Below are 14926 nucleotides of genomic sequence, written 5' to 3' on the forward strand. Positions count from 1 at the left end.
TATATATATGTTTGCACATGACGTATTGGTATGACATATACAATATCTCAAGGTATATACTTACATATGATGGTGTTTCGGTTATGGAGTACATGATGGATGCGTATTGAGTTATAATATGTAATGCATTAGTTAGTAAAAGGTATGCCATTTGTGTGTGGTATTGAGTATATAATTGGCCTCAACATAGACATGCATAATCGGCCACATGAATGAGTACATAGGTTGATGTGTTGTTCGGCCATAGGTAAGCATGTTGAAGGCTTTATCTTGACTTAGAAAATTCGGCTAAGGAGAGTACTAACTAATGTGTTGAGTTTGATTCATGATTTCGTACATATGTGACTTTAATGTCTAATGAATATATGTGGGCTAAGTGCCTTGAGTTCCTCTTTTCGATGCTCAAATGATTAAATCAATTTATTTGTTAAATTAAGCTCAAGAGCAAAGGGGAACTAAATCCAATAAAGGGAAGGAAAAAGTGGTCGAATAGCCATCGGAATCGTTCGACAACATCCGAGGTAAGTTTTCGAGTAATGGAACTTAAATTATGATTCGATTAGATTATGTCTTAAGTAAATCAAAATCATGCTCTTTGTATGTGGCTATTGAGCCGAAATTGTAAATATGATAAGTGTCTTGTGTTGAGCTTTGGTAATGAAAATGAAATATGGAAGTATCATGATTTATTGATATATGTGCATGGTTCTTGAATGATGTCCGGCTAAGTCCCAAGGCTTTGTACTAAGTGACTATATCCGGACTAAGATCCGAAGGCATTTGTGCGAGTTACTAAATCCGACTAAGATCCGAAGGCATTTGTGCGAGTTACTAAATCCGGGTTAAGTCCCAAGGCATTTGTGCGAGCTACTATAACCGGCTATGTCCCAAGGTATTTGAACGAGTAGCTATGTCCGGTTAAACTCAGAAGGTACGTGATTCGGGAATGAATGAACTTGCTGTAAAATTTCAGTTAATACGCTTGTGAAATCCCAACAATGAGGTATGTTTCAGATGTGCTTTGAATTAGTTGAGCCCTTACAAATAAGTATTCGCTCAGTTGATAAACGAGCTACCGGCCTTTGGCTAAGTAGATCTTTTGTGTATGAACATAAGGGTTGGTAATGTGAAGTAAGTATGATATTGAGAATTTGTGCATATGAAATTATCTGTTTAACTATATGAATGCTATGCTTTTGTTGTGCTGGAATCCCTTGCTCAAAACTTACGAAGCATAAATTGCTTACTCCGTTTCTTTGTTTCTATGTTTTATAGATTTTGGCTCGTCACCATCTGGACTCGGGATTTTTGGAAGTCAAGTCTCCCACACTATCAAAGCCCCTTTGGTACAATTTTGGTTGAACTTTGAAATGGCATGTATAGGACTACCCTTTTGTTGTTGGTCATGTACCCATGGATTTTGTGTAAATTTGGATAGGCATGCGAAAATGGCTTATATACGTTTTAGCATAGTACTATAATCGTTTTGTATGTTGATCACTAAGAGGTATGGAAATGTTTGGAAACGATTAGCCATTGGAATGGTTAATCATGATTATACTTTGTGCTATGTATGCAAAAAGGGCTAATTGAATCATGGAAACTATGAAATAGGTAAAGTCTACCTTAAAGGCGAATCTTGACAAAGAAGAAGAATGTGGATGTGAAAAATCACTAAAATAGTAGGAATGGAATTAAATAGTGAATAAATTATGTAAATGAACCTTGATGAATCTAATTTCATATGGAAGAAACGAAATGGTCATATGTGTAACACCCCAAACCCGAGATCGTCACCGGATTTGAACACGTGGTGTTACCGGGCTCACTTCCCTTATTTCTCTCTTTGTAATATTGATTGCTGTTCCAGGCAGGCTAGCTAACTGCGTCACTGTCGCCTTAAAAATCATATCTCGAGTTTCAAAACTCGGAAACTGATTCCGTAAATTTTCCATGAATTTAGACTCATATGTATATCCATGGATTTATTTCTAGAATTTTTGGTCAGGCCAATTGGTACAGTTTATTAGTTAAAGTCGCCCATGTTACAGGGGTCGACTACACTGACCTTCGCGCATTACGACCTGAATATCTTCTCGTACAGAGCTTCAATGCTCATGACGTTTGTTTCTAATGAAACTAGACTCAAAGGGAAATCTTCACATATAAGGAATGACTTCTAATTCCTTCTGGATAATTTATGGTAAATTTTCAAAGTCGAGACAGGGGACCCAGAAACCGTTCTGGCCCTGTCTCACGAGAACTTTAATATCTCTCAGTATACTGCTCATATGGTCGTTTCGTTTCATCCATATAAAAATAGATTTATCAAGGTTAAATTTCATAATTTATTCACTATTTAATTCTACTTCTACTATTTTTAGTGATTTTTCAATCTCATCTCATTGCTGCTGTCCGCAACAGTTACTGCAGTAGACTATGCCAATTTCGTGAATCTTTCTTTGGCCTTACTAATCATCCATCATACATGACACAAATTATGGCCACCTTATCAAAATTAAAATTTCTAAGACTCGTGGCTATAGGTTCTAGCATCCCACTCGGCGACCACATAGGCCATTTTCACATGGCTGAAAGTTTACAACCCACAATTCAACAAAACATAATAGCCTATACATGCCAAATGTTCTCCTAGTTCAACTACGAAGACAATACCAAAAGGTTTCCAGCCGGTGTGATGACTTCAACGACGGTTCCGAGCACGCAACAATACGAGTCCAAGAGACCTAAAATGGGTGACAAGAAAACACCGAGTGAGTTTATAACTCAAGAAGTCATAAGCACTTCACAATTATCCATTAGCTAAATTCATCACAAAGTGAAACAATGAAACAAGGCTAATTGTTCCATCCATATCGAACTATACCATAGTTCCTTAGACCTTCGGTTCAATCTCGTACCAAGTCATACATTCACATTTCATATTCTATTCAATAAGATATTTGAGTCATTTTATACACCAACTCATTTTCACCACAATCATACAATTGTAATCATCACATAGATTTAAAGCTTACCAAGCTCAAACCCGAGCATGACCATAGTGCCTATTCGCCATGAGCTCAAGGTACTTACCCGATCCGCTGTCCGGGATTAACTCGATAATGTCGCACACTCAAGTGCCAATTGTAACGCAAAGAGCATATAGTGAATCCGCACACTTAGTGCTATATATTTTCAGCTCGCACACTTAGTGCTATATAATTTTCAGCTCCCACACTTAGTGCTATATATTTTCAGCTCGCACACTTAGTGCTATATATTTTCAGTTCGCACACTTAGTGCTGTACAATTTTTAAACCCGCACACTTAGTGCCAATCTTGTCACCGTGTCCATTTATACCCGCACACTTAGTGCCGAGACCAATACCTTATGCATGTTGCTGCCTTTATACATTCAACAATGGCATCATTCCATACACATACATTTTCATTTACACATCAACTCATTTAAACACAATTGCGTATATATTATGGTCATTTACATCAACACCAAATATATGCTTAATGACTTACCTTGTGTTGGGTAAAATAATTTCAAGTCGGCTACTCGATGACCTTCGCCTTTCCCTTGCTTGATTCTCCTTCTTTAACTCCTTGAGCTCCTTAAGGCTTCAAGTGACCGAAGTTCTCCCCTCCTTCCTTCCTTCTAGCCGGCCAAGTTCAACAAAGAGAGAACTCTCTTTTCCTCCCCTTTCTCTCCCTCACTCACGGCAATGGCAAAGGTAAGGATGAACATTCCCCCTTTTTCTTTTCTTATTTTATTCCCCTTTTCTTTTTAATTCCTTTCTTTATTTTAGTTTGTCTTCCATTACCCAATTTCTCATTATAAAATCTAAGGCAAACAAATACATTGCCCATCCTCAATCTATCTTGGCCGGCCACCATAAGGAAATTTGGCAATTTGACATGCAAATCCAAGCATTTTCTAATATGTATCAATAGGCCACTTTAACATTAGCCTAGCACATTTCTCAATTTCCTCACATAAGTCCTTTCTAATAAATTTCACCTACAAATGACGAAATTAAGGCACTAAATTTTCACATATGTATATTCATGCACAATAAACATAGAAAATAATAATTAATTAATTTTGTGTCTCGGTTTTGTGGTCCCGAAACCACATCCCGACTAGGGTCAATTTTGGGATGTCACAATATGAGTTGTATGTTAAGAGATATTTAGGTTTTTGTGAAACAGGGCAAGAACGGTTTCTGGATTCCCTGTTCCGACTTTGGAAATTCATTATAAATTAACCAGAGATAATTAGGAGTCATTCCATATATGTATAGATTCCTCTTTGAGTCTAGTTTCTATAGAAACAAACGTCATCAGTATTGAAGCCCTGTACAGGGAGATATCCAAGTCGTAATGCGCGAAGGTCAGTGTAGTCGATCCCTGTAACATGGGAGACTTTAACTAATAAACTGTACTAATTGACCCGACCAAAAATTCTAGAAAAAAAATTTGTAGATGCATATATGAGTATAGTTTCAGGGAAAAATCACGAAACTGATTTTTGAGTTGTGGAACTCAAGATATGATTTTTAAGGTGACAGTGACACAGTTAGCCAACTGTCTGGAATTTTTTAAATGGACTGTGAAAATAAATATATTATGTCTGTTAGCACCTCGTGTTCGACTCCGGCCATGGTCTCGGGTACGGGGTGTTACACATCCACTTTGAAGTAATATTCTTATTTTTCATTACCTTGGCACACTTATGGTGGTTGACTAATGTCTTAATTTGCCAACTCCCATCCATTGGATCCTTAGGATTTAATTTGGATGCCCACAATGTCCATGGACAACTAGGTGCACAGATTGTTTTCACCCTAAGCTTGTCATTCCTCGTTAGTTTGGTTACTACCCTATTTATCTTCCCATACTGTTTAACTGCATTTTTTAAAATGTCTCTACTAGGGAAAACCAAACCCTTTATCAATATAGGGTTTCTCATATCAATTGAGGATTGAATAGAGAGTACTTTTTATTCCCATATTTATCATAATCCATATCATTATTCAAATCATCATCATTGTTACTATCAAAATCATCTTCTAAACCCCAACAACTTGAACCCAGTAAGTGATCTAACTCCTTTTGTATCATTTCACCTACTAGTTCAACCTTTGGTTCATCTACCCTATCGCCATCAAACTCAAAAGAATCAGAATAAGAAGTACCTGACTCATAAGCTTTATATGAACTATCATCTGAGTCTCCCCCTAAAGTATTTTGTTCAACATCAAACCCTAAACCAAAAAAGGAAAATAAAACATTATATTAGTATCAACAAATTGCACAACAATTCAAACCTGAAAAAACATTATATCAACTTTAGTTCAATTTCAAACAACACCACTAATGAATTCACGAACATTTTAGGACATTCGGACTGTAACACCCCGTACCCGAGACCGTTGCCGGAGTCGGACACGAGGGGTTAACAGACTTAATTCACTTATTTGCACAGTCCATTTTAAATTTCCAGACGAGCTGGCAAACTGCATCACTGTTACCTTAAAAATCATATCTCGAGTTCCAAAACTCAAAAACCAGTTCCGTAAATTTTTCCTGAAACTAGACTCATATATCCATCTACAAATTTTTTTCTAGAATTTTTGGTCAAGCCAATTAGTACAGTTTATTAGTTAAATTATCCCCTGTTTCAGGGTTCGACTACTCTGACCTTCATGCATTATGACTTGGACATCTCCCTGTACAGGGCTTCAATACTGATGCCGTTTGTTTCTATAGAAACTAGACTCAAAAAGGAATCTATACATATATGGCATGGCTTCTAATTATCTCTGGTTAATTTATAATGAATTTCCAAAGTCAGAACAGGGAATCCAGAAACTGTTCTGGCCCTATTTCGCGAAAACTTAAATATCTCTTAACATACGACTCATATGATCGTTTCGTATCTTCCATATGAAAGTAGATTCATCAAGGTTCGATTACATAATTTATTCACTATTTAATTCCACTCCTACTATTTTTAGTGATTTTTCAAATTTACATCACTGCTGCTGTCAGCATCTGCCTTTAAGGTAGACTTTACCTATTTCATAGTTTCCACGATTCAACTAGCCCTTTAGCATATATAGCACAAAATATGATCATGATTAACCATTCCAATGGCTAATCGTTTCCAAACATTTCCATACCTCTTAATGAACAACATACAAAATGATTATAAAACTATGCTCAAAGTGTATATAAGCCATTTTCGCATGGCTATCCAAATTTATACAAAACCAAAGGGTACATGACCAACAACAAAAAGGGTAGTCCTATACATGCCATTTTCAGAGTTCATCCAAAAGTGTACCAAAAGGGCTTTGATAGTGTGGATGACTTCGACTTCGACAATCCCGAGTCCGATAGCTGACGAACCAAAATCTATAAAATAGAGATTCAAAGAACGGAGTAAGCATTTAATGCTTAGTAAGTTTTGAGCAATGAAATTAGGCACAACTGAAGTATAGCATTCATATAACTAAACAGATAATTTCATATACACATATTCTCAACAATCAGTCCTACTTCACATTTCCAACCCTTATATTCATACATAAGGGATCAACTTAACCAAAGGCCGAAAGCTCACTAATCGATCGAGCGGATAATATTTAAACGAAATCACTACTCCAATGCATATCTGAAACGTACCTTATCGTTGGGATTTTACGAGCGTATTAATTGAAATTATTACAGCAAGATCGCTCATTCCCAAACCAAGTACCTTCGGGTTTAGCGGATATAGCTACTCGCTCAAATGCCTTCGGACTTAGCCGGTTATAATAACTCGCACAATTGCCTTGGACTTAGCCCGGTTATAGTAACTCGCACAATTGCCTTCGGGACTTGGCCCGATTATAGTAACTCGCACAAATGCCTTCGGGACTTAGCCCGGATATAGTAACTCGCACAATTGCCTTCGGGCTTAGCCCGGTTATCAATCCGAATATCCATGCACATATCAATAAATCATGACACATCAATATTTCATTTTCGTAACTAGAATTCAAACACAAGTCACTTATCAAGCATTATCATTTTCAGCTCAAAAGCTACATACAAAGGGCATGATTTTGATTTGCTTATAACATAATCTAATCGAATCATAATCTAAGTTTCATTACTCGAAAGCTTACCTCGGATGTTGTCGAACAATTTCGATGGCTATTCGATCACTTTTTCCTTCCCTTTATCGGATTTAGTTCCCCTTTGCTCTTGAGCTTAATATTAACAAATAAATTGATTTAATCATTTTGAACATCAAAGAGGAATTCAAGGTACTTAGCCCTTATATATTAGGCATTAGAGTCATATATGTATGAAATCACGAATCAAATTCAACATATTAGCCAATATTCTCCTTAGCCGAATTTTCTAAGTCAAGATAAAGCCATCAATATGCTTACCTATGGCCGAACATACACATCAACCTATGTACTCATTCATGTGGCCGAATATGCATGTCTATGTTGAGGCCGATTGTATACTTAATACATTCTACAAATATGGTCACTTGTATTGACTAAATACCATTTTGTTTCAAGTTCAAAACTCGGCTAATACACATATATACACTAGAAATCAAATACTAACATTTGCACTTCACCTTAATAGCTAGCTTAGCAAACCTTGATTTAACATATAATTGTTCATAACACAATTTAAGCATACTCTCCATTCCATCAATTCCAAAACACATACATTACTCAATAATGTTCAAACTTATATTCGGCCTTAGCACACAACTTGCTAGCCAATTCTTCTCCATCTAGCAACTAATGCACATATGTGCTCATTTGTTAGACTCTACTTCATCTAACAACAACCATATTTCTCTTCTACCTCCTACCATGGCCGAATGCTCAAGATACCTCAATACCGAAACTTTTAACTTGGGTTGCTTAAAGAACTTGGTGATGAGTTAAAATTTATCTAACACCTCAAGCATCATAACACATCCATATAGCTAACATGCTAATAGTATCAAGGCTTCAACTAAAACTTTTGAAGCCTCTTAGTCGAATACTAACTCTCTAATAACCCCAAATCCCTCCATGAGATAGTTAGAATTTAGACTAATCATCCAAGGGATGTATGAACTTTCAAAGCAACATTAAACATACCTTAATCTAGTGAACCACGATAGCCGATTTTCTCCAAGCTCTTTCCCTTCCTTTCTTTCTTCTATTCGGCCAACTTGAACAACATGAGAGCTTTTTTTTTTCTTTTTTTTTTCTTCTAGGTACGGCACAATGGGGGACAACCACACACATTTTTTTTGTTTCTCCTCCTACTAACACTAATATTTTATTGCCCATGTTCTTTATTTTATTATTCCTAACATAAAGCATAAACCCAACATGTTTATGACATGTTTTAGCCATAACATTTTGTCCACCCTCATGCTCATGGCCGGCCACCACTAATTGGGGGGAAAAATGACATGCAAGTCCACCTTTTTGACTACATGCACTAATAGATCCTTATAGATTAACCCTATCACATTTCAAAAATGTCACACATAAGTCCTATTAGCTAAATTCACATGCAATTAACTAAATCGAAGCTTAAAACTTTCACACATTCATATTCACATATTTTAGACAATAAATATCATATTTAAATAATTTGGTGACTCGGTTTAGCGGTCCCGAAATCGCTTTCCGACTAGGGTCACTTTAGGGCTGTCACACGGACAGTAGTCGATATTGACATTTGGACAGCATTAAAATACACAATCTAGAACATGAAAACAATAGTCATTATTCACATTTTGACAACATAAATATGCGCATTAAGATACATTATGACAGTAGCTGTAAATTACATTTGAACAGCATAAATATGCACTTTAAGAGACATTTTGACAACAACTATAAATTACAAGTGCAAATTGTTAACACATTATGGAAAAATTGGGAAACTTCAATATTTGCTTGGACAATTGAGTGAAGTTAACATTATATACATATTTAAATCAATTATTTTTTTTATACATTTGCATCAAACTACATCTGAGTTAAAATGAAAAGCTGAAACATAAGCATAAAGGACTGACAAAAAATAAGGTTTGTTTTGCTAGGACAGCGACAAAAATTGATCAATCACAGTTCATTACAAAAATTGAGCAACCACAGGATCTATAAATGATTAAGTTCAAGATATATAAATTATATTAAAAATAAGATCATTGCAAAAAATAGAAATAAAAAGGAAGGCTCTTTTCACCAGCAGTAACATGTAATTAAGTAAACATGTATTTTTCTATTTCTCAATCTTAACCTAAACTAGTATTGCCTTGCAAATAACATAATATGACCCTTGTCAACAATATAAACAGACACACACATATTAAATTTAAATTTAAATCTATAAAAATTTATGTACTTATATTCATGCATTTATATGAACACAAGAAAGATATGCAAATTTACAAGAACAAGCACAAATGAAACTCAGAAAGAAACCAGTTTTACAGCAGGCTTCAATACAAGAACAAGCACAAATTTTTGCATGTTTTCAGTTGAGAAATGAAGGTGAAGCTTATTGTTAGGTGCAATTATGGCCGAATAGAAAAACCCAGTTTTACAGTAGGCTTCGATACAATAATTCATCAGGAATGATGGTTTGGGCTTCAAAGATTAAGAAACTATTTTCACTTTTTGAAAGAAAAAGACAAACTTTTTAAGTATATGGCTTTCATCTGAGTAAAAACAAAAATGAAACTAAATAAACCCAGAGGCTGTATTCGCTACAAAGGAACTGAAAATCTGTAACACATATTTCTCATGGAAGAATATCCAAAGCTGAAAATCAACAAATTAAGCTTCTATACTATCTTATCCGACACAATATTGTGAATTTAAACAAAAAATATGTTTGTTTCTCGAGAAAATGTTCGTTCCTTTCTGCAAAAATTCTATTTTAGCTGCAAACAAAATGAAAACGAAACCCTAAATGAAGGAAAAATGGTTAGAAAAACCAAAAAATAAATAAAATTACCTGTTCCAATATCGAAGAGCTTAAATGTCAGCTACATGTAAAGAATGAAACTTCTTTTTTTAGCAACCGACAGGAAGATAAACCTCAAACAACTAGATACAAACCATTTAAGCATGATGAAACATACTCCTTTTATCATCTCTAAAAGTACCCATATGCGTAAAAACACAAAACATAAAACGCCTCAACGTGGCATAAATGCAAGTACATGTTTTGGTTCTTTCGAGTGAAATATTTCATTATCATGATTGCCCGATTTCTTGCAACTTGTAAGCTACTTAATTAGTAGATCAACCCCCGTCCCCTTCCGACAATCACTAAACAGGACACTTGAAAAATATGGAATACCCACAAAGGGATTGTGAACACACAAGCCGATTCAAATAAGAAAAAATCAGATTGAGAAACCAATGATTCAAAGACGTGAAGAAGACATAAATTTGTCTTAGAACAAGCAAAAAAACAAACAAGAATTGGATTGAGCAAACGAGCCACTTGATTTTAAGTCTTAGAACATAAATTTGTCGGTAAAGAAGACATACCTGGACTCTCCATTGAATCCTCTTTTGTTTTTGTACGAGAATAAAAAATTCTGATGATAATAGATTCTTTCAGTCAAATGAAAAAGAAAGCTAAAAAAATAGAGGAGATGAACAATTTTTTCAACTAAGATTTAGGGTTTAAAATTTTTAATTAATTAAATTTATTTAATTAAAAATCTATTCTCATCCCATTTGGAAATCCAAGTTGGCACTTAAAATCTAGTTGGACTGCCACGTAGGATTACCGATAGGGAGATAACAGAACTTAACAGAAGAGTGATCACTTCGTAACAAAATAATAACATAAGGGACTAAAACGTAACATTTCAAACATAAGTGACTAAAATGTAACCTGAGGCAAACAAAAAAGACTATTTTTGTAGTTTACCCTATAAAAAATATTTTAATAAATTGTCAGAAAAAATTGAGTTGAGATGATAGAACCAGATACTTGTATGGAAATAAACATTAGACTTCGAGGCACAAATGAAACTTTCCAAAGAGAACTATTTGTCCCCACACAAATTTGCTAGAGGGTTAAGACAAAGGTCCTCCCGAGATACAACGAAGTTTTGAATTTCCTTTGATTAGCAAAATCTATGAATTCCCTAACTCTTACTCTAGTTTTTGAAAATAAGATTGATTGTAATTGTATATTTGTGAGCACCATAATGCCTCAATTTATATGCACTCAATGAATACAATTTGAAGAGCCACAACCCTTTATATTAGACATACTCCTTGGGAGAAACATGTCCCATAGAAATGTATTCATTGGATTATAAATCATCACTTTTAACTTGAATAATGCTTATGAATAATTAAATTTGTAAGATGATAAATCTTCAATTTTAAATTTGAATAGTGCTCATATTAATTTGCAATCTATACTTTCCATCAATCCTCTACTAGATTGCTAATTTCAGAAAATAAATACACAACGATTATGCATAAAGAAGGGTGTTCACAGGTTGAACCTCCCTTTAGTGCAAACTCTTAGAGAATCAACAAAGTGAATAGTTGCTAGTCGCTTGAACAATCACTTTTAAACTTAATACCAGAAAAATTTCACACATAATCGCAAAGTATTAGAGTAAGAATTTAATTTGCTTTAGCACCATTATAGCCATGTGCTTATCCCGTTTCATGAACATGTACAAGAGAAAACCATGAAGAAAATCTCGTTAAAGCGGCACCACTTCATGTCCATATAGGTGGATTTCATGAAAATTAATGTCCATCCATTAAGAGTAAGACTCATCCTCTTTTCTTTTCACATGCAATCTGTCCCATATATGGGCTTACGACGTCCAAAACATTAAAACCCTATACATGCCATAGACTCGAAATACTAGGATTTACTTCCACCATTAGCGTGAGCTCGACAGTGTGATAATATCTCCTGCAAACTCCAACTCGAGCAAGTAACTGGAGCCAACAATCTATAAAACAGAGGAACGTAACAATGGAGTAAGCTTTCATAAGCTTAGTAAGTTTTAAGCAATGCAAACAAATAAACGCAATTATACTTTGATTATTCAATTTCTCAAGAGACCATATTCTAGGTATAATTGCCATCTTGCCGAATATTCACAAGCACATAATGCACATTCAGCATTCTTATCACACTTAATCTGAATTCATATAACATAATTACATCAAATACTTTCACATACTTTCTCACCCTGACCAGGTGTATCATGATCATAGATATAGTTATAACATTTATTCACGTATGTATCACATTACACACTTATGATTCACTTCAAATCAAACTCACATATGAGTACATAATGTGTACCTGGCCCACTTAACGTATTGAATGTATTCATTTGTCAATCGAATACGAGGTACCTTAGTCTTAGATTTTTCTCAAATCACCAGCATTTACCTGCTAGGCTCGAGGCCGATTATCATTTCACCGGCATTATAGCTGCTAGGCTCAAAGGCCGAATAATCAAATCAACAAGTTCCATATAACATATTCATATCAATTAAGTACTAACATCATTCGAACATATATAATTATACATCTCAAACACCTTTCTTTCATCTCATTTTCACACTTAGCATTTGATAGCTTATACATAACATTTCACTCACATTCATTTCAAACTTATCATTCGATTATAAAAGCACATTACATATTTACCAACATGTTATACTTGCCATTAGGCCATATAAGTATGATACAATACACTATCATTTCATCTTTAACATTCGCTAAATCCTATCTTACAAGGAACACGAATTCACATAACATATCATTTCACCGGCATTATAGCTCGCTAGGCTCAAAGGCGAATATAATACCAAAGACTAGGCTCGGTTTAACCGGATATAATACCAATAGCGAAGCTTCTCATGGATTTAACCGGACATATTACCAAAGACGAAGCTTTGTGGGATTTAACCCGAACATATTACCAAAGACGAAGCTCATGGATTTAACCGGATATAATACCAAGACGAAGCTCATGGGATTTAACCGGATATACATCAAATATCATGCATATTTAATCATATTTTAACATCTCTCATTCAACATATCACATTAGTATTCATTTGCTACATTCGGATATAAGCTCCATATGAACACCATCATTTACATTTTGGTTCAAAAGTCATACGAAAATATCACATATCCATTTCATCATTCAAACTTAACCCATAGTGACTATTCGAATATAAGTCATATACATAAATTATTTATCGTACAACTTAATTCAGATAGAACCAAAAGGTCACAATTCATCTAATATGTACATATTGCTCACTGATTCGTACACAACCTTTCAAATTAGCAATTATAAGATGGTTTCGCACATAGCCCATCCTTATCGATAATTTACGATGGTTTTACCCTTACTCACATATAGGCATTTTTACCTATGCTTCTCAATTCACATTTGTGATTCAATTCCAATTGATTTAACATGCATAAGTACATATCGCATACCTGACCAACTTAATGTATTTGAACGAATTATATTGTCGATTTAACACAAGGTCTCATAGTTGAACATAAACATGAAACCATTTCTTATACGTTCGATTCAAATCAATCATCAAATTTATTTACTTCACATGTACTTCATTAGGTTGTTCGTACCTAAATAATTTACTATACGGAACGAATCCACATATCGTATTAGCCCATAGTCTTATAGCACCACGCTTTTAATAGTTTACCGGCAATTTGCCTGCTAGATAATAACCCGATTTCATCACCGCCATGAGCACCGCTAGACCTTTAAGTCCGATGTCATTTCACCGGCATTACGTCGATAGGTTTGAAACCCGAATATATATTATAATGCATAACTTATATCATCGATCACTAACAGTTACCTCATCGAAGTTCACATTTAATCACTTTAGTACCAAGCCACCTTCGGCTACCACAATGGACTAAATATAATAATTGTATATACATTATGGTTTCCTTTAGATATTCAATAATCACAAATTGTGATATCTCCCCCAGCACATATACGGCATAGTTTATTCATTGTAACACTCATTTAGTGCATCAAATTTCCAAATCCAATTCAACTTAGGCATAATAGCCATAATCGGCTTATAGCCTTAAATCATTACATATTCGGCACATTAACTAAATAAAATTTACATTCCCTTTACCATATTAATTTAACTCTTAGGCATATAAAAAGGAATCAAGCTTAAACACTTAATAACTTACCTTGAATGTTGCCGAACGAATACAACGGCTATTCGATTACTTTCTCTTTTCCCTTATCCGAATTTTGCCCCTCTATGCTCTTGAGCTTCAATTCAAAGATTTTAAACTAGTCATTATTCGACTATTCGAGTATCACTTTCAAAATATAATATATATATATATATATATATATTCGACTTTCACACCTACTGATCATAGCAAGCTTATAAGAAATCAATAAGCAACTCATTAACAAATTTTTGTCAATGTTTACCACATAATCATAATTTCACTGGAAGCTGTCTTCCTGAGCAACAGTCACTAAATCATTTATAACTGGATCTAAGAAACTCCAAATCAAGTGCCGTTAATTTTCCCTGAAAATAGACTCATATATATTCCATCCATAAAATTTTCAGAATTTTTGGTTTGTCCAATCAATACCAGATTTTTCTTAAATTTTCTCCTGTTTCACTGTTTGACTAATCTGACCACTCCTCACTACGAATCAAATTTCTCATTGTACAGAATTCAAAACATGTTCTCATTTATTTCATTTGAAACTAGACTCATTAAGGAGTCTAATAATATAAATTTAATATTATGAACATTTTTTTACAATTTATAATGATTTTATAAAAACAGAACA

Source organism: Gossypium arboreum, chromosome 13, assembly GCF_025698485.1.
Source record: "Gossypium arboreum isolate Shixiya-1 chromosome 13, ASM2569848v2, whole genome shotgun sequence".
Taxonomy (NCBI): domain Eukaryota; kingdom Viridiplantae; phylum Streptophyta; class Magnoliopsida; order Malvales; family Malvaceae; genus Gossypium; species Gossypium arboreum.